We start from the raw sequence: 20,013 nt of genomic DNA on the forward strand, positions 1-20,013 counted from the left end.
TTATTGGTGTGCTTGCGTGCCTTTGCTGCGGTATGTACGTGAACACAATGGAACCCCATCAATGTTTGTCACAAAGAAAGCACGTTACTCCCATCTTTCTGTCAGATTGTGCAGACCTAAGTTATGTCTCAAAGGATAGAGCGATGTCCATGATTAGTGTTGTATTTTTTTACCTCGCTATAAATATCAGAAGGAAGGGTACAGCTGTTCTTGGTGTGACAGAATCCGTCCAGATTGGATGAAATCTATTAATCAGTATGGATGATTGTTAGCTGACGTTGTTATAAAGGGGGCCGGTTTTACAATCTGCTTCATCTATAGGCCTCTTGCAGGACTCGAGTGGACCCACATCTCGCAAGGTAAATGTCTTCATAATCAGCCATCTTGGGCCAGGGATTAAATGTACTAAATCTTCATGCGGAATGGGTGTATGAAGTGGTTTCCATTTCTGTTTTGAAGGACGATAAATGAATCCAGTAGCCATAAGTTCCCTTTGTGACAGTCATTGTGTTCCAGGTTTATTCAGAGGGCATTGGATGGATATTGTATGTTTTCAGATTTGGACTTGGACTGGTCTTTGACTTGGTCTGTCAGGTCTTTTGATATTCAAATACAGTAAAATGAAAATGCACATAGAGGAGCTTGGGGTCTGTTACTTTTAGCCACTGCTTTGCTGGCAGGATCATTCACATTTTTGATCAGTTCACATCTTTTCGATTATTGGAGCTAACCCCTTGCAGAGGATGGCCTACAGCCATGCTCAATGAGAAAGTTGGGTCAGTGTCATTGGAGGCAGATTCCCTGCCACCAACACTGTGCCGCACTATGATCAGTGAGGGAGTTGGATAAATATATGATCAAAAAGTTCACTGGAAAAAAAAAACCTTAAGGTTATTAGTCGATATAATAATATGATGATCGAGACGTGTGGCTGTAGATACACATGGTGTGCATAGGTCCATCTAGTGTTGGGCTTGGATGATTGCAAGTTTTTCTTGGAAGAATGCTTTTGAGTCGGGTGTGTGTGGTGCCTCTTGGTGATACTGTGCATGGGCTCAGACTACACACTGGATCTCTTCGATCAGTCACAAGGGGTGGAAGAGGAGGCATCTGCAGCAGTGGTGGAGTCTGTCTCCATACAAGACTCCAGCTGAGAGTCATGCCGAACAAGACCGACTTCACATGAACGTTGGCCCGTGAGTACAAATGCCCCCAATCTGAAGCCAAAATAATCTGTTCCTGTCAGAAAACCTGGTCACTGTCTGCCACTGCACAAAAGCAATGATGCACACCAAACTATCCATTCAGATGCTCAAGCTCTGCATTGAAACATCGGCCGACAGCAGGGGCCTCCACATGGAAATCTGCCTTAGAACCAACACACCGAAGTATATCCTCTGTACCGAAACCAAAGGTACACTGTAGTTTCGGCACAAACTGACATCTGCACCGAAAAAGCCACCGAGCCAATTCTTGAGACAGTGTAAAAACTGCTCGATCCAAGGCAAAAGACATAACAAATTCAGCCAAGTACAATGAAAATCATTCTGCTACCAGCAATTCCTTCAATCCCCCAAAAGACAACTGGTTTTTGAGGATGCTGTTAATCCTCCTATGCAGCCTCCATAAAAGAAGAAAACGATATGTCCAAAAGCCCCTTACAAATAACCCTTCCTCTCCACCATCACCTCCCCATACAATACGTCTCCCCTTGCTTCACCACAACAGTCAGAGCAACATTACACCTCCTACACAGTCACCTATCAGGGATGATGCTGAGGACATGGAAGAGGATGCACATCCTACAGAACCTTGGGATGCATATCATTTAGATCTACAGGGGGATACTGACCCATATATCTAACCTGCATGCCCATCCCTACCAGATGATGCTTCAGCTTACCAAGATTTAATAGCTAGAGCTTCAGCATACCACCAGGTGCCCTTACATAAGTCATTGATAGAGGACTTCCTTTTTTTTTTTTTTTTTTTTTTTTAAAGACCCTCACCACTGTGTACAAAGAGGCTCACAATATTTGCCCAAGGGAGTTCCACGCTGATTACTTTTTTAGAGATCCTGTAAGAGCTAGTATTACTCCCAGGGTGGACAAAAAATACAAGACTGCACCGTCTGACCCCATTTACATCAGAGGCAAGTTAACACCTGACTAATTAATGGTGGCCAATACAAGGAAGAGGGCAAACTCTCAGGCAACCGGAGATGCAACCCCCCCCGACAAATAATTAAAATTGATACATCTGATAAATAGGTATCCGCACAATTTGCTAATCGATGGAGAATAGCCAACAGCTAAGCCTTATTTGCAAGGTATGAAAGAGCACACTGGGATGAAATAGCGGGGCTCCTCCCAACAGCTCCTAGAAGAGTATGAAAAGCGGGGTATGAACTAGTTAAGAATGGCAAACTCGTTTCAAATCGAGCGTGCTCTAGATTCTGCTGACACATCTGCAAGAGGCATTAACAAAGGCATCATCTTGCGCAGACGTGCTTGGGTCAGTGTTTCGGCAGATGGCGGCTGCGCACGTGAGCGTGAGGCCAGGAAAAGCTTGTGGGTAGCACTTTGAAAAACCTCGTACTGAAAGTCGAGCAAGCGGCGCATGGGCTGCTCAAGGCTCGACCTAAAAAATGAATGTGTCCTTGTGTAACGGAACTGGTGCTCATGTAAAGCGCTCCCATACCTTTGCACAAAAAAGTAGTGTTTGTAGACAGCCGCACACATCACTCTGCAGTGGTGGAACTCTCAAAACCTTTCCAAGGGACAGCCATTTCTAGACCCAGTTTCCTAAGCCATTCTTACAGTGGATGCTTCTGTGACTTGATTGGGATCTCATATGCAAGCTGACAATTCAGGTTACATGGGATCCCAAACAGGGTCTCCCCATTGATTACCTAGATCTTCAAGCTGTTCACTTAGCATTGAAAGAGTTCCTCACTCACCTAATCAAGGTTGTACTGATCTGAATGGACATGACCACCATGTACTATCTGCGAAGACGAGGGATGGGGGAGGGATGCACAAACAATCTGGTGCTTTGCAGTTCATCACTACTTTAATCTCCTGACAGAAGATGTACCAGGCACAGGCAATTAAGTTGCAAACCCCCTCACGGTACAGCAAAAAGTCAACGAATGGGAACTCCACCCAAGGTACTCGAAACATACTTTCACAAGTCAAATGGACTTATTTGCAACCCCAGAAAATGCAAAATGGCTAAACTTCGCTTCCAGGTTCCCACATTCGCTATCCAAAGGCAATGTCCCATGGACAAACTAGTCGGGGATATTTGCCTGTGCTTTTCCCCCTCTCCCACTACTTCAATTTATGGTCCGAAAGCTCAGGCAGACGTCACACATATTAGTTCTCCTAGCTCCAACCTGGGCTTTGCAGCCATGGTTCACCGGTCTACTAGAACTCAAGTTCCCCATGAGAAACTTTCCCCTCCACCCTGACCTCACACAGATCCATGACAAAATCAGCCATCACAATCCCAAGGAAATGAACCTTGCCATATGGCTCTTGAAGTCATAGAATGTTAATAGCTAAACCTTCCACAACAATGTATGGATATTCTTAAGGAAGCTCGTAGATCTACAACTAGAAAATGCTACTCGGCTAAATGGAAGAGATTTGTACTTTATATCCAGCTGCAAAGGGTTAACCCTTTACAGTTTCAGGTACAAACAATGCTTTATCTGCTACATCCGGTTGAGCCTACACTTCAATACGTCTACACCTTTCTGCCATTGCAGCCCATCTGCAAAATGGACAACATTTATCTTTATTCAAAATACCAGTCATTAAAGCATTCATTGAGGGACTTAAGAGTAATTCTCTCAACTCCCACCAGCATGGAATTTAAACGTACTAACGAGGCTCATGGGGCCTCTGCTAACAACATTAATGCTAACTCCAATACTTATCTTGGAAAGTAGCCTTCTTATCGTCACCCAGACGCGTCGGTGAGCTCCAGGCAGTAACTGTAGAACTATTCTTCCAAATCCTTGGGGATCAGGTCTTGCTCGGAACAAACCCAAAATGTCTTCCCTAAGTGGTCACTCCTTTCCATATTAAAATAATTACCTGTCGTCTTTCTGTAGTCTAATTCAGTTGAAGAAAAGAGCGAAACATACTCTCCACGTTAAAAGAGCTTTAATGTATTATGTCGCTAGAACCTAAACATTTTGGAAAACTAAGCAATTATTTATTGCTTTCTCACCTCCTCACACTGAATCCAATTTCCAAGAATGGAATTTCTAGGTGGATATCTAAACTTGTTATGCTAAAGCTAAAAGACCTTTACCTGTCTTCTACCCCCACCCCCCCGGCTGACATTTGCAAAACAGCAGCGTGGTCCACACCACACACTTTCAGAAAACATTGTGTGGATTTTGGCACATCAAGCTAATGTTGGACAAGCAGTACTACGTACCCTCTTTCTAACAACTGCAACTCCCTTACCCACAGGCTAGCCACTGCTTGGAGAGAGGGACTGCTTTACAGTCTATGCACAGCATGCGTTTCTGCAGCCACACATGCCTTGAACAGATTTTACTTTCCCTGAAATCATCTGTTCTTGGGATATAGTGCTGTAGATTTGCATGGGCCCTCCCAGAATGCCTGTGTAGGTAACCGTTTACTGCTTCACATCACTTCAATTCACATTCCTGGCATAGACATCTCAATACTAATACTTTAACTCCGTTCTCACCTGCTTCCGTTCTCACCTGCTTTCGACAAAACAGTCTAATAATGGAGTCCATGCTCATACACAGTATCACCAAGAGGAGTCGCTGCACATCCTTGTGACCCAAACATTCTTGGGTGAAAAACAACTTGCATTCATTCAAGCCCAGCACTAGATGGCAGACTTGAGCACAGAATGTGAATCTAAAGTACTACATGCCAAGAACTGATGTTTACATGGTAAGTAACATAATCCTTTATGTTGATCAATACCCCCCTCAAATTCACTGGGGGGGGGGGGAAACAAATGTTAAAGTAACATTATAGTTCAGTGTTATAATGTAAAAAACGAATGTTTAAAAAAACAATTCCTGGAGTTTACCAGTTCTAGTTTAGCCCAGTAAACTAAGTTGCACTCATTGATCACATCACTGACCTCTCCAATGACCTTATTGATCGCATCACTGATGACATTATCCAACGGATAAGCTTTTCATACTGGAAGTTATTCAGCAAGGTACAGGTATACTCCATTTTCCGTAACATCTGTAGTATTAATGTGCGTATGCTTTATCAATAAGCAGAATATGAAGCGTATCTCTAATCACCCCCATTACGTTGGTTTTCGTTTCTTTTTTTATTTATTTAATACTGGTGTTGAGGTTTTGGTTCTTTATGTAGTGTACCAATGTAGGTTTTGGTTCTTTATGCAGTGTACCAATGTAGGGGTACACCATGCAAATAATCCAGATGACCCTTACTGTTTTACAGGGGCTTTCTTTAAAACTTGCAAGTGCTCTATTTGTGGCAGTGTGGTCCCGTAGTTTAGGATTATATAAGAGGAGTGTTGAGCACTTGTGCACACACCAATAAATGAGATCCACACTCGAAGAAACTTGGGACCAGTTAAGAAAAATAACAAATTTTTATAATAATTTTGACACCATGATCATCGGTATCAGGTAAGTACTTTAGAAGTTGTTTTTATAACCAAATGCAGAAATAGCTGTTTTGAGGTATGCGCCTCGAACGCTGTAGTTATCCTATGGAGGAAACTTACACTGCATAGGTATGTTTGCAAACAGTTGTTGAGGTTGATCTCTTGGACTTTAGATGCCATGGGGCTAATAGAGAACCAGCAGCAATTTGTTTTTTTACCTGTTCTGGTGTGTCTGGGTCACAATGGTAGCCTCAAGGTCTATGCGGTAAAGTCAATGAAGAAAACCTGTAACAAGAAGAGACTAAACGTGGGGACAAGTCCGGAAGAACCCAAAGTGGGGTTTGGTACTTAAGAGTAAATAGGGCAAGGGGCACCATTGGTTTGCTCTGACTCGGCTGTGGAGGTCAGGTGCAGAGGTGTTTTGTGTGGTGGGTCGCTTGCATTGGAGGCTTTAACTTCTTGGGTTCGACCTGGAGATTGGGATAAAACAGGACAGCAGGACCACTCTTGGTGATGCTGATATCCCTTGCCGGTAGGTCTATTTAGCGGCGTTGGTGCCCGGGCTGGACACTTAACAAGTCTTAGCTTCTACAAGTGCTCTGGTAGCCAGGGTATTGATGCTGGGGAGCTCCTGGAGGTTCTAGGGTCTCTAAACTCACTGGAGAGACTAGCTGATGACCTCTTGGAGCCACAAAGATCATCATTTGGAGTGCAGCTCCTTTGGTGGACCCGTTGGTCAGCAGAACGGTGTACCTGACGGATGCAGTTGGTGCTTGCAGGGAAGTGGTTCCTCCACTTCAAGGTAGATGCTCACTGGTTGGTGAAGTGCTGGCAGCCCTCCAGGGCTTTAGGAGCATGCACAGCTCCTGGACGAGCCAGGTCTTTGAAATTGTCAGGACAGCAGCAGTCAGGCAGGGTTTGGTGCCAATGTCTGAGCGGTTACACCGTTCTTGTGATGTCAGCTCTTTTTGGTCCTTCTGTTCCGGGAGACTAGTCTGACTACTGGTATCAGGGGACCCCCTAAATACTGAATTTAGGGGTGTTAATGAGAATATGGGGGAGTCTCCAATGGGCTACTTGCATCTTGGTGACCACGCCCCCAAATGACCATGACCTGGCGAGAGTGGACATAAACCTGACCCAGAGTTCCTAGTTTCACCTTAAACAAGGTGGTGAAACCATTCTTCAGTTCACGTCAGGTAGCCCACCTTGCGGGTGTGACTAGCCTGAGAGTGAGCAAGCCTTCTGACTAGCTAATTTTTCCACCTGTGCTGGTGCCAAATGAGCCTCAGGGCAGGGGTGGCATTCCGAGGTCTGGGGGGAAGCTGGGGTCCCATATCAAAGGTGGCAGAGGCTTTTATGCCTCTGGCCTTGATCTGCTAAAACACTGGGCGTCCTGCTGCCGGAGTTGTGAACACCCACCTCCTTTAGTCATTGTTTCTGACCTCAGAGCGCAGGATCTCACTTGCATGGGGTCAGAAAGTTGTCTGTGGTGGCAGGCTGGATGATACCAGTCAGCCAACACACCAAGAGACCAGTAGGTTTCAGGGGGCACCTCTGTGGTGCCCTCTGAGTGCATGTCCGAATAAATCCAATACTGGCAGCAGTATGGAATTCTTCAGATGAGTTGTTTGATGCCAAACATTATCTTCTGTAAAGCCATTATGTAGCTGGCTACCTTGTAATGTACATATTTCTAAAACTGCTTCCTGATCACTTCCAAATGCCCAGCAATGGATCCAGACATCACAAGGGGATATCTGCTCATGCAGATGTGCCCTCCATATGTAATATAATGCACCCTTCCTTAGGGCTTTAAGGCCTGCTGTAGGGGTGACGTGCATACAGTGTACTTTGGCATGGCATAGTGTCCTGTGTTTTTGGAATGGCTTGTACCATTTCACACCTCATGCAACGGCAGTCTGCATGCAATTTGTGTGGGTCCTGTAGGGTGGCACAATACATACTTAAGCCTGTAAGAACCCTCTTAAGTACCCATGCCCTGGGTAGCCGTACCATTTACAAGGGAATTACAGGGGTGCTAAAGCCCTTGCCAATTGGTTAACAATTGAACAGATGGTCTGTTTCAGAGAAAGCATTGGGGCCTGGTTGACAGGGACCTACTGCACATCCGTCAGAAATCCGTACCACTGGCAAAAAGTGAGTGTGCCCATGTCATTAAGGGGCACTTTCCTACAAAGTGCATAAGAAATAAAATGGCTCAGTAGACGTTAATGAAATCAGCACTTTGTTAAACATTGACTGCAGTTATAACCAGTATTTGGTTATTAAATACCATTATGAGATGTGCCCTTTGGTACTTCATCTGACATAGAATTTAACGAACAGCTTCAGTTCTGTGCATCAGCCGATTATAAGGCATCACTACCTGGTCCTTTCAACAACACCTGTGGTATGTAAATCTACCCTACACAGATTCTTGATAGGAGTGGAAAAGTGAGCACCTTTTTAAGTGATTGCAATCATACCGTGCATTTAACAATCTGTGAGTGACCAATGGATTATACATTCTACAACAATGTATATTGTACATTTCCAAACATGAAGTGAAAATTCTATGTACAGATGACCTGTTCAATGTCAGCATTTACATAGAAATCCATGTGACTAATGTATTGTTATGAGAAGCTTTGGTGTTCAGACTCTCCATTTTCCAACTGTAACTCTTAAGATTACTTTTCATGAAATACCTCTGTGCACCCCAATCGTTGTCCTCCTTCCGAACTACAGATAGACTATTGGCGACAACTGCTTTCAGTTTGCCCTTTTGGTTATGCCAGTGCACCAAAATAACCATTGTTAGCAATTCCAGTAAGTCTAGCTCATGAACGAAACTTCCTTTTGGGTTACTGATGGTTTTAAGCCCTCATTAGGTCATCATACATGTACTGTCATTCATCTTTGCACTAATGCATCCATCCACTGACTCATTCTTGCATTCGCGCTTTGATACAGTCTCACATACACACATTCAGCAACATATGCACAATAAATTAAGAGTACAGTAGAAAACAGAAACCTATTGTTTTCTATACACGACAGGCATATGCTTCTAAAAACAAAACTATATATAGCAGCAGTGTCCGTCTCGAAGCTCTATTATTAGTCTCCCATTGGCTTAAAATTGCAGCATCGCTGGCACATTTAGAGCCAACTTGTTGGCCATCTTGGGAAGGTAAAACAATGATACACTCAGGACAACAGCATGCAACCGTGGTCTTCTGGTTTAGGGCAAGTGGTCACATGGGATGTGGCACACTGCAAATGAAAGGCAAGCATGTGACCCGTGAGCAATACCTGGAAAGTTGCAACATTGTTCTTAGTAATATAAAAAAATTAAAGGAAGAGTGTTAGACTTGGCATCTTTTGGCGTGTTTCCCCTGAGTTTTTGCTTTCTGACCTGGGTTTTGACTCTGTATTTGCTGGTGTGATGATTCTGCGCACTTTTCTCACTGCTGATCAGTGATAAAGTGCAAGTCCTCCTGTGATAAAATGTGTTATGGATTGGTGTTTCCATGATTGGCCTATGGCTACTTGATTTATGTGTCAGTCCCTAGTAAAGTGCACTGCGAGTGCTAGGGCCCATAAATCAAATGCTGTTGGTGGGCTGCAGCACTGGATTGTGCCACCCACGCAAACAGCCCGTAAAGTGTAACTCTGGCCTACCATTGCAGAGCCTGTGTGCAGCCTGGGGCTGCCATGTCAACTTGGCAAGTGCACCCACTTGCCAGTCCCTAAACCTTCCCTTTTCTACATGTTAGTCACCCCTACGGTAGGCCCAAGGTACCCCTGTGGGCAGGGTGCATTGTATGTGAAAGGTAGGACATGCGCTGGTGTGTGTGGCATGTCCTGATAGTGAATTACAGCCTACTTTGTTTTTCACTATTGCAAGGTTACTTTTTCCCCATAGGCCAGAATGGGCAGTTTGATTATAACATCCTATAATCCTAACTGACCCAGGGAACATGGTAGACATTCGAGTTTAGTATGCCTGAGCTCAGAATGATAAAACACATCTTTTAGTGAAGTTGGTTTTAACATTCTGTGTTTGAAAATGCCACTTTTAGAAAGTATGTATTTTCTTACCTAATCATCCAGCCTGCCTCTGCTAGGTTATGTATTGTCTGTCTGGTTTGTGAGTGACAGGGGCTGGGGAGACTCCAGGAGACAGGGTGAGTCAGCACAAGGCTGAATAGACCTATCTGCATGTAGATGGGTGGGAGGAGTAGCACTTGGGTCTGAATAGGGCTGTGCCTGCCTTCCACAATGCTGGCGACACCTCCTGTGGTGTCTGAGCACCCTGGCCCACACTGACCAAGGAAGAAGGTGCACACTGCACCCAGAACTGGTTTGAACTAGTTACAGGACCCTCTGCCTGCAGAGAACAAAGGATTTGCTAGTATAAATATTGGGGCCCAGACCCCTAGATTTCAAAACTCTTTTGTATCAAGAAGACTGCCAAGAAGAAGAGCTGGAGAAGCTGTGAGGAGGAACTACCACGTTGCTGGCCTGCAGTGGCTGCTTCTGTCTTGGGCCATGAAAGGACGCGACTGAACTTTCTGCAATCTACATTTTTGAGTTTCTCCAAGGGCTTGAAGTAGAGCTTTCCCCCTGTTCAAGAAGTCTCAGGAACAGCAAATACTTCAAGCTCGATGCAGTCTACGCCGCCACTGCCGACTCTGGGTCCTGAAGGCACTGCAGAGGGCACCGCCGCACCATGACCCTGGTCTCACCGACTACGCCTGCTGATGCCGCCACCAAGCCGCTGCTCGCACCGTGACCTGTGGGACCACACTGTGCACCAACTTGCTTTACGACGACGCCTTGGTGTGCCTGAATTTGCTACTCCACGCCGGAATCGACGCTGCTGCTTGCACTGTGATTTGAAGGCACCGCTCGTAAAGTTACACGAAGCACCGCCCTCATCCCGCACCGCAGCCTTGGCCTACCGACGCCGGTGCCATCGACTCCAGTTCGTCAACCGACGATAGCGCTTCAGCAACGACGACGCTGCTGCTTGCACTGGGCTGAGCACTGCCTTCATCTCACACCGTGACCCTGGTCTCACTACTCGCACCGCAACCTGAGGGCACCGTGCGCTGCACCTTGCACTGCAACACCCGACGCTTGCGGACGTCAGCGCTCCTGATTTCAGCAAAGAGGAGTTTGATCTGCAACGTGTGTGACTTTGAGGGCCCCGACGACTCTTGCATCAACCTCTGGAACAGACGACTGCGGACGCCTTGTGTTTGGAAGCTCAACGAGAGGTCATCGATGCCCTGCATTTCTGAAAGGTACTGTTTGCGGGTCTTCCCGATGCCGTAGCTGGCCCGCGACACTGCAGTCAGCCTGAACTGTTTGGATTTGCTTGCTCACAATTCCGTGATAGCCCTGGACGGCGCTATTGACATCAAGGAACTGTTTTACAAAGTTATTTTGCTAACTGAAGATTTTTAAGTACTGTATTGTGGATTTTTATCGTTTTGGTCTTGTCTTAAGTATATAAAAATATTGGATATTTTTCTAAACTGGTGTGGTGTCTGTAGTGCTTACACTGTATTACTGTTGGTTATGTATAAATGTTTTACACACTGCCTCTAAGATAAGCCTGACTGCTTGTGCCAAGCTACCAAGGGGGTGAGCAGGGGTTATTATAGGAGTGTAACTCCCTTACCAGGAAGAAGGGTCCCTATTTGGACAAAGGTGCAAGCCCTTGCTAACTAGAGACCTCCATTTCTAACTAGGAGAAACAAAGAAATGAGAGGAACTATTAAAGGCGATCATTGGAAACTAAGGACTGGCCAACCAGCCCTGACTCTGAAGCACACGCCCTTTCAGGTGGTTGTAGAAGTGTTCAGAAAATGCAGTCCTTCACAGTGCAAGAGACCCAATGACTGTTGTGGACTGAACCAACCGTAATCAGTACGCTGTCATGGATGGGTGCAGAGGTTAAATGACACTCTGACAGACCAATAGCAGACAACAGCTGACCTGCACCAATATGGATATGTATTTATGGATGTTTGTATGTGTTATTTAATGATTTTCTTTGTTACAAGTTCTTTGCAGATTGCTTAGATACTAGCAAGAATTATTACTGTGTAAATTTTCTCTCCCAAGGGTTTGTCAGAGGCACGAACGCCAAATTCCTTCCCTAGAAAGTTAATTTGTGGCATTTCATTTAACAAAATACCTATCTATAGGCTTTAATGCCGAGAAATAATACACCCATAAATATGTGTTTCACGGTCAATGTCAGGCTTACTGTGTTTATCATAACCTTTTATAATACTCAAATATTTTCTCCTAGTAAACCAATTGGGCTTCTAAATATTATCATTATCTTATTTCAATAGCCAACTCGGATCTACTATATCGATTTAAGCCTTTCCCACAAGGCAACCATCAGGTATACCATAATAAAATAAAAAAATATGTATAAAATGCAATTGTCAAAACAAAATTAAAAACCCTACTAATAGAGCCTAATAAGAATTATCGTTGTGCAAATAGTCTGTTCCTGTGGGTCACCAACACCCTTGCCTACCAAGGTAATTTGTGAGACTCCATTTAATAAAATACCTGCCTCCAGGCTTTAGCACAGTGTAATAACAATTTGCCATTAAAAGGATATTGCCTTTAACACATGCACTTCACAATAAGTAAGGTCTACTTGCGTTGTCGTAACTTTTCCTTATGAACAGATCACAACTAAGGAATCTGACCCTTTTCTCCAGTACACCAATGAGACCTCTTGCTTTTACCAATGGCTTGACACCATATACAACAGTCTTAGTGAGGTGTTAGCAAACTAGCAAGCACCATATATGCAGATGTTAAATAACATAAATGCACAAAATTACAGCTGGCAAAACAATATACAACCCCTCTTGTGAGAAAGTAAAAGTAAGCCTTCTCATCTCAAATATGCGTAGAATACCTTACTTGGGTATGCAATCTGCATGGCAGAGTAGTAGTACTAGTAGTAGTAAGTGCCCATGACCAATGGGTTCTCTGAGTCTTACAGTATCACCAATAGGCAAGCCACAAAATATATAAAGAGAGAGGGTAAGCTGACTGGAAAACCAAAGAAAGGAAGCTACAAACAGACTAGTACAGAAAGAGACAGTTTGAGATAAAATACAAATACTAGAAATATAAAATAAGTAAATCGTATAATGCAGGGATAACAAGAATTTAGAAGTGGATAGATCGTAGAGGATTTGGGATAAAAATAGGAAACGGGTAGAAATAAATAGTTCAAAATAAGGAGGGTTAAAAGTTAAGGAAATGTATAGTAATATTAACCAGAGGACCTACTGGGGCCAGCAGACGAGGAGCGTTCTTGGGAGGCAGATCCAGCAACCGCTTACCACGACATCTTGCCATGGATGCTGATGTAAGACATAATAAGAGAGACAATAAAATGATTGGTGGTAAATAATTTCCCCAATAAGAGGTTTTTTTTTTTTTTTATTACAAAACACGGCACTTGCAATAACACTGACCTTTCCTATTTCAGACAGACTAGTAGTAGAGACGTTTATTACGCTCTATTCTAATTTCATATTTCCTAAACACACCTAGCCTGCCCATTCCAAAGACTTTGGAATAAATTGCAACTAATGATGTTTGCTTCTAAGTTCTCTCCCCCCCCCCCTCCTATATCTCATTCTCAACCCCCGTAGACGAGTCAATTCACTAAGTCTGCATTTTTTCTTTAAATGCATAGATGGACGTATGCATACACCAAATTGGTTGGTTGCAGTGACCAGCAACTTTGAGCTACAAAAAAGGTTCTAAGAACCGAAGTGAGGGGATGCATGCTGCTAAATTACTAATGCTAACTACCACTATCTTAGTGACCGGTCAAAGGAAAGGAGTCTCTCTCTAATCTGCATTACTTAAATTCTTACATAATCATCAGCCCAAGTGAGCGCAAAGTCGCAAACAAGTATGATTAGGTAGCACTTAGCACCTATCTGGAATAACAATCACATAATATTTGTAAACGTAACTTACCTGCCTGTGCGCAGCATGCTTGCTATTATGGGGGAAAAAATATTAGCAATAACATATAACACACAATTAATGTATTTAATATTAACAATTAGCTACTCAACAAGCCCCACAATCTCAACCCCTCGCAGGTCCAGCAAGTCCTGCTCTCGGTCCAGGATGGCAGACCACCGGTGTGTCAGCTGATTCTAGGTGCACCGGACCCTAGAGCAGCAATACATTGCCTGGCGCACCCTTGCCTAGCGTTACTGGTGCTCCCGGAGCTCGTTCCCAGGCCTGCTGCCAGGGTGGAGGAGAAGTGGTGCTGCACAAAAAGAAAGTAACCCAAGAGGGCAGAAGCCTATATAACCTTCTAGAGCTTGGGCTACACCCGATGAATTTAGATAAACCCCCACAAAGAACAGATCTAGCAGGAAAGATTACAATGCTTTTTTTTAGAGGAAAGCGACTTACTATTTGTCGCCTCTAGCGGTAGAGAAGTCAAACTCGCTTAGTGTACAATCAATTACTATTGATCCTGAGGAAAATTTGTGTCTCGTACCTCAAAGAAGGGGGCCTTATTGAACACCAAGTCACAGCACCATTGTTTCTTTATTATTTATTTTTATGGTGTTTAATTCAATAATCAAAAACTTTTCACAAATAACTTAATTCACCATCATATATGTCAACATTAACACCACACAAGAGAGACATCACGTTAAAACTAGGTAAACACAAGTTATCGCATTGGCGGATTATCTACCATTATTACAAAAACAAGAGATGCCCCATCCACCTCCGAAAACAAGACTCCTTCCGCAAGTAAGGCGGCTCTTCTTTGCTGTCCTTTTTTTGGGGCACACTTCTCTGCCATGATGAGCAAGAGAGAGGAAATGTAGAAAGTATTAAAAAAAAAAAAAAAAAACAGGACGAAGGGGGCAAAAAATAATTGTTAGGAAGTAGAGAGAAAACAGTACAAAACTCACTAAAACACACAAAGTAGAAAAAAACACAAAATGCACACTTAGAAAGACCGAGGGAAAGAAAATTAAAAAAAAAAACAATCAGAAAAAACTTTTATAAATCAAGGATTACAGAAGGATCAAAAAGTAGGCCCCAGCACAACAACAAAGAAACAAGATGGCCATGCCCATGCTCGACTACATGGTGCAGTTCGTCCAAACATGCAATCCATGTTGCTGTATGGTGGAAAAGTCATGCGACCGGGCAGGACAAGCAACTTTGCCCGCTTGTGGAACTTCGTGTAGTGATGCGGAGGTTTTTTGCTGCTTCGCAGAGATCTACATAGCACTGCCTCACGAACTCCGCCAAGGCTTATTTAACTAGCAGACCAGTTATTTGACTGATGCCTCCTGCAGATCACTCCCTGGCTATTGACATCAGCTTTTGTCTTTTACTTTTATAATTGCTTCCTCCCCTGGTTCCTTTCACCGCAAACCACTTCTGCTGCCTGCGCCTACTTCATCACTGAATATAGATCACTTTAAAAAAAGCTTTGGGGAAACCGATCAGATCTAAACAGGGCAAACCTACTTGAAATGTTGCATGATTACTCACTGAAAGAGAAATTTGCAGCTCAAAGGAAGTTGATTTTATTGCATATTAATTTACTTTGGAATAAAAAGAATCAACATGTTGGTGAAAAAAATAACAGGCTACCCTAGATATTATATTGAGCTGCAAGAGTGCTTCAAAAAGGATAATTTGAATGTGCATGGTTCGAACGTGACCCTTATTGTGAGAGTCTGCCATTCATTTTTTGTTCCTTGAAGAAGACTCATATCCAGAGGGATAGCTACCATGAATGGACTGGGGCCCAGGTGTGAGTGGCTCACTGTACCAATTATGCCTGTTTTACTAGCCAACCAGGGTCTACTAAGACATTTTCTTTGCTTGAATTACTGCCCATGACGTCCTTATTACGCTTGTTCACAGCGAAGGGCCCTTCATGCACAGATCTTCACAACTGTAGCCCCTGGCCAAGGCATCTATACAGATAAATATACATCTATTAACAACCCGACAAGTTTTCAGCAGGAACAGTGCACAGAGGCAGCAGATGGCTGAAGCAGACCACCACAAGCTGCAGAGAAGAGTCGAAACTGAGACACAAAAGAGCATGCAAACAGCAAGGTCGAAGCATCTATGTGGTGCACTGAAGAAACCAGCAGACCCAGTCTGAGGGAACTAGAATTCATTGCTTAGAATAAATATTGCACTGGGCATCAGGGGTGCTAATAAAAAGAGGCATTGCACTAGCATTTTAACGGTACGCCGTTGGGTGTTTTTAGAATTATTTTTTTTTTAAAGTGAAAATATGATTGGGGTGTTCCTGTAACAGATGTTATATTTTGTATTGTTTGGGGCACTCTAGGTGAGGTCCACAATGTGTGTATTTGTAAAATAAAACAACAATTGGAAACACCAAAATGCCTTGACTTTCAACGGCCTTACCTGACTGTTGGCTTTGCCAGTACTTTTTGCCGATACTTGTCTGGCATTGCAGAACAGTGAGCCACTGGGGTGTGATGACCTATACATGTGCATGCATCACCACGCTTGCACACGTATGCATCACAAGGAGACAGCTTTTTTTTTAGGATTTATAATTTAGAATTTCAAGATAGCAGACACCTATCTTGGAATGGTAAATGAAAAATGTAGGTACAATTATGCATTCAAGATATAGGAGTGGTCTAGTTGCAAATTAGGACTCCGGCCTCCACAAAAAGGGAAACATATAAATTTTTCTTTAAAAAATACCGTGCCAGTGAGGAGAATCCGTTGTGGGTCAGGGGTAGTCGCAGCCAAAGAAGGATGGGCGCGGAGCAACAAGAAACGGGAGAGCAACAGAAGAGCGTGTGGAGAATTTAAAATATGAAATTAAATTCATCTGGTCTAAAAAAAAAAAAGCAGGACATGGTGATGTTGATGAGCCACAGGTGAGCCGGATGGTGAGCAGAAGAGGGCAACATGGAAAAAAAGGGCGGTGGGTTTGGGGGGTGGGGGTGGGGTTGGAGCTGCTACCACAGAGAGAACAAAAAACATATTCATCCCATGGTGTGCTAAAACAAAAAAAAAGTGGTTTCCTGAATGTAAGAGCAGCGGAAGGATACAAAGGGTGGGAAAGAAGCGAAGCTCCAGGGAAGAAACACGCAAACACAAAAAGAGGAAAGGAAGCCATTAAATTAGAGTCGAGCAAATGAGACTCAGAAGAAAGCCACCGAATGATGAACAGTGGGCTGACCCATAACCTGATGTACGTAATGGTTGTTGTCTATAAAAGGACTTCAACAAAATGTAAAGGCTGTCTGAAGGCGACACAGAAGAGACACAAAGAATACATGACTAATTGCATAAGTGCAGTTTTTCTTCTCGCCACATGGTGTCAGAAACTCACGACAAATTCATACGAGTTCTAGCTCAATAAAGAAAAAAAAGCATTAGTACAATTAAAGTAACCGGAATAACTAAAGACTTGAAAGTTATTAACCTTAGGACCAACAGATGGCAGTGTGAGGTTAAAATATTGTCTGCACAGTGGAAAGTATGCTCTTTTTGAAATCCACCATAACCTGACAGTTGAATCACGAATCTTAAAAACTATATTAAGCATTGAAAAATTAAAAACAAAATAAAATAATTTTCATTTTGTAAAGTAATGCAGGTGCGTGTATAAGGAGTTCACAGAGCACAGCATTCCCAACCATAAACTAAATTATAAAAACAGATATGTACAACACAATGTAGTTATCTAATTTAAAATACATCTTCAGTGCATGCGCGTTGTATCATTATGCATTGTAAATGTATTTTCAGTTGAATACAATACAATGCCTTGTACATTGCTGCGATGTAAAAAAAAATGTGTTGTAAATGAATGCATTGTTTTTGATTTCTATATATTGACTGATATCCCACTGAGGTTGGCCAGGATGCCTCACAAAACATGGTCTGATCAATCGAGGATAGGGTGGACAACTGGCATGGGCGCAAGTTCAGGACAGTGAGTGTAAAAATTCAGGACAAAGGGTCAAAATTCAGGACAAAAATTCAGGACAGGAGGTCAAAATTCAGGACAAAAATTCGAGACAAAAGGTATGCTTTATAGACACATCAGTGGATGTCATGCAATAGTATGTTAATAAATAGGCAAAGAACATAAGTACAAGTCACTTCTTCTGCCCAGTCACTTTCTCCTGCCCCGTCACCATTCCTTACCTGTCATTTCCCCTGCTCCGTCACTGCTCCTGCCCAGTCACCGCTCCTGCTCATGCCTAATCACAGCACCTACCACATCACTTCTGCTCCGTCACCGCTCCTGCTCCGTCACCGCTCCTGCCCGTTCACTGCTCCTGCCCGTTCACTGCTCCTGCCCGTTCACTGCTCCTGCCCGTTCACTGCTCCTGCCCGTTCACTGCTCCTGCCCATTCACCGCTCCTGCCCGGTCAGCACTCCTGCTCATGCCCAATCACCGCTCCTGCCCCATCACTTCTCCTACCCAGTCACTGCTCTCACCCGTTCACCGTTCTTGCCCAGTCACCGCTCCTGCTCATGCCTAATCACAGCACCTACCACATCACTTCTGCTCCGTCACCGCTCCTGCTCCGTCACCGCTCCTGCCCGTTCACTGCTCCTGCCCGTTCACTGCTCCTGCCCGTTCACTGCTCCTGCCCGTTCACTGCTCCTGCCCGTTCACTGCTCCTGCCCATTCACCGCTCCTGCCCGGTCAGCACTCCTGCTCATGCCCAATCACCGCTCCTGCCCCATCACTTCTCCTACCCAGTCACTGCTCTCACCCGTTCACCGTTCTTGCCCAGTCACCGCTCCTGCTCATGCCTACTCACAGCACCTGCCACATCATTTCTCTTGCCCAGTCACTTCTTCTGACCCGTCACTTCTCCTGCCCCGTCACTTCTCCTGGCCCGTCACTTATTTACACTATGTTATACCGTTTCTTTGTAAATGCATCAATGCAACTTCAGAAGATAGGGAGAAATGCGGTACAGGCCCTGTGTGGGTGGGGAGGGTCGACATTTCGACTTGGCTAGTGCCTAGAGGGTGATGCATTTACAAAGAAACTGTATACAATTGTGTAAATAATTTCTTTAGGACAGGTCATTCTGTACTGGTCTCTTTACCAGTCCGTTGCCATAATTATTGAAAAATGTGTGTATTCTAAAACTAGTGACTTTCACCTATCCCTATTCATCACAAGCGCACCCATCCCTCACTTCCCCTCTCGAGCAACCTTATGCATCTTTCTAAATGTCAAATAATTTTGATCGAATTCAAGTATATGAAATAAATATACTATAACTTAAATAACTTTTTGGCGCTTTTTCTTTTTGTTGAAAATTGACTGTATGTTTTGAATAAATTACTAATTTTGTATTTGTATTTTGTATTTGTAATATGTAGTTGCATTTCAAATTGGTATTGATTACTAGTGTTTGACTGACATTGCTACACATGCAGGATATATCGCAATCTATTTCTCTCTAAAGCAGACATGCCCGATCACCGCTCCTGCCCCGTCATTTCTCCTGTCCCGTCACTTCTCCTGTCCCGTCACTTCTTCTGCCCCGTCACCACTTCTGGCCGTCACTTCTCCTGCCCCATTCACTGCTCCTGTCCATTCACTGCTCCTGTCCATTCACTGCTCCTGTCTGTTCTCTGTTCCTGTCCGTTCACCACTCCAGCCCGGTCATCGCTCCTGCTCATACCTAATCACTTCACCTGCCACATCACTTCTCTTGCCTTGTCGCTTCTCCTGCCCTGTCACTTCTCCTGCCCTGTCACTTCTCCTGCCCTGTCACTTCTCCTGCCCCGTCACCGCACCTGCTGCGTCACCGCTTCTGCCCGGTCACCACTCCTGCCTGGTCACCGCTCCTGCTCATACCTAATCACTGCACCTGCCACATCCCTTCTCTTGCCCTGTCACTTCTCCTGCCCGTCACTTCTCCTGCCCTGTCACTTCCCCTGCTCCGTCACTTCCCCTGCTCCGTCACCGCTCCTGCCCCGTCACTGCTCCTGCCCGTTCACTGCTCCTGCCCGATCACCGCTCCTGCCCCGTCATTTCTCCTGACCCCTCACTTCTCCTGTCCCGTCACTTCTCCTGTCCTGTCACTTCTTCTGCACCGTCACCACTTCTGCCTGTCACTTCTCCTGCCCCATTCACTGCTCCTGCCCCATTCACCGCTCCTGCCCCATTCACTGCTCCTGTCATTCACTGCTCCTGTCTGTTCTCTGTTCCTGTCCGTTCACCACTCCTGCCCGGTGACTGCTCCTGCTCATACCTAATCACTTCACCTGCCACATCAC

Source organism: Triturus cristatus, chromosome 3_2, assembly GCF_964204655.1.
Source record: "Triturus cristatus chromosome 3_2, aTriCri1.1, whole genome shotgun sequence".
In the NCBI taxonomy this organism is placed as follows: Eukaryota; Metazoa; Chordata; class Amphibia; order Caudata; family Salamandridae; genus Triturus; species Triturus cristatus.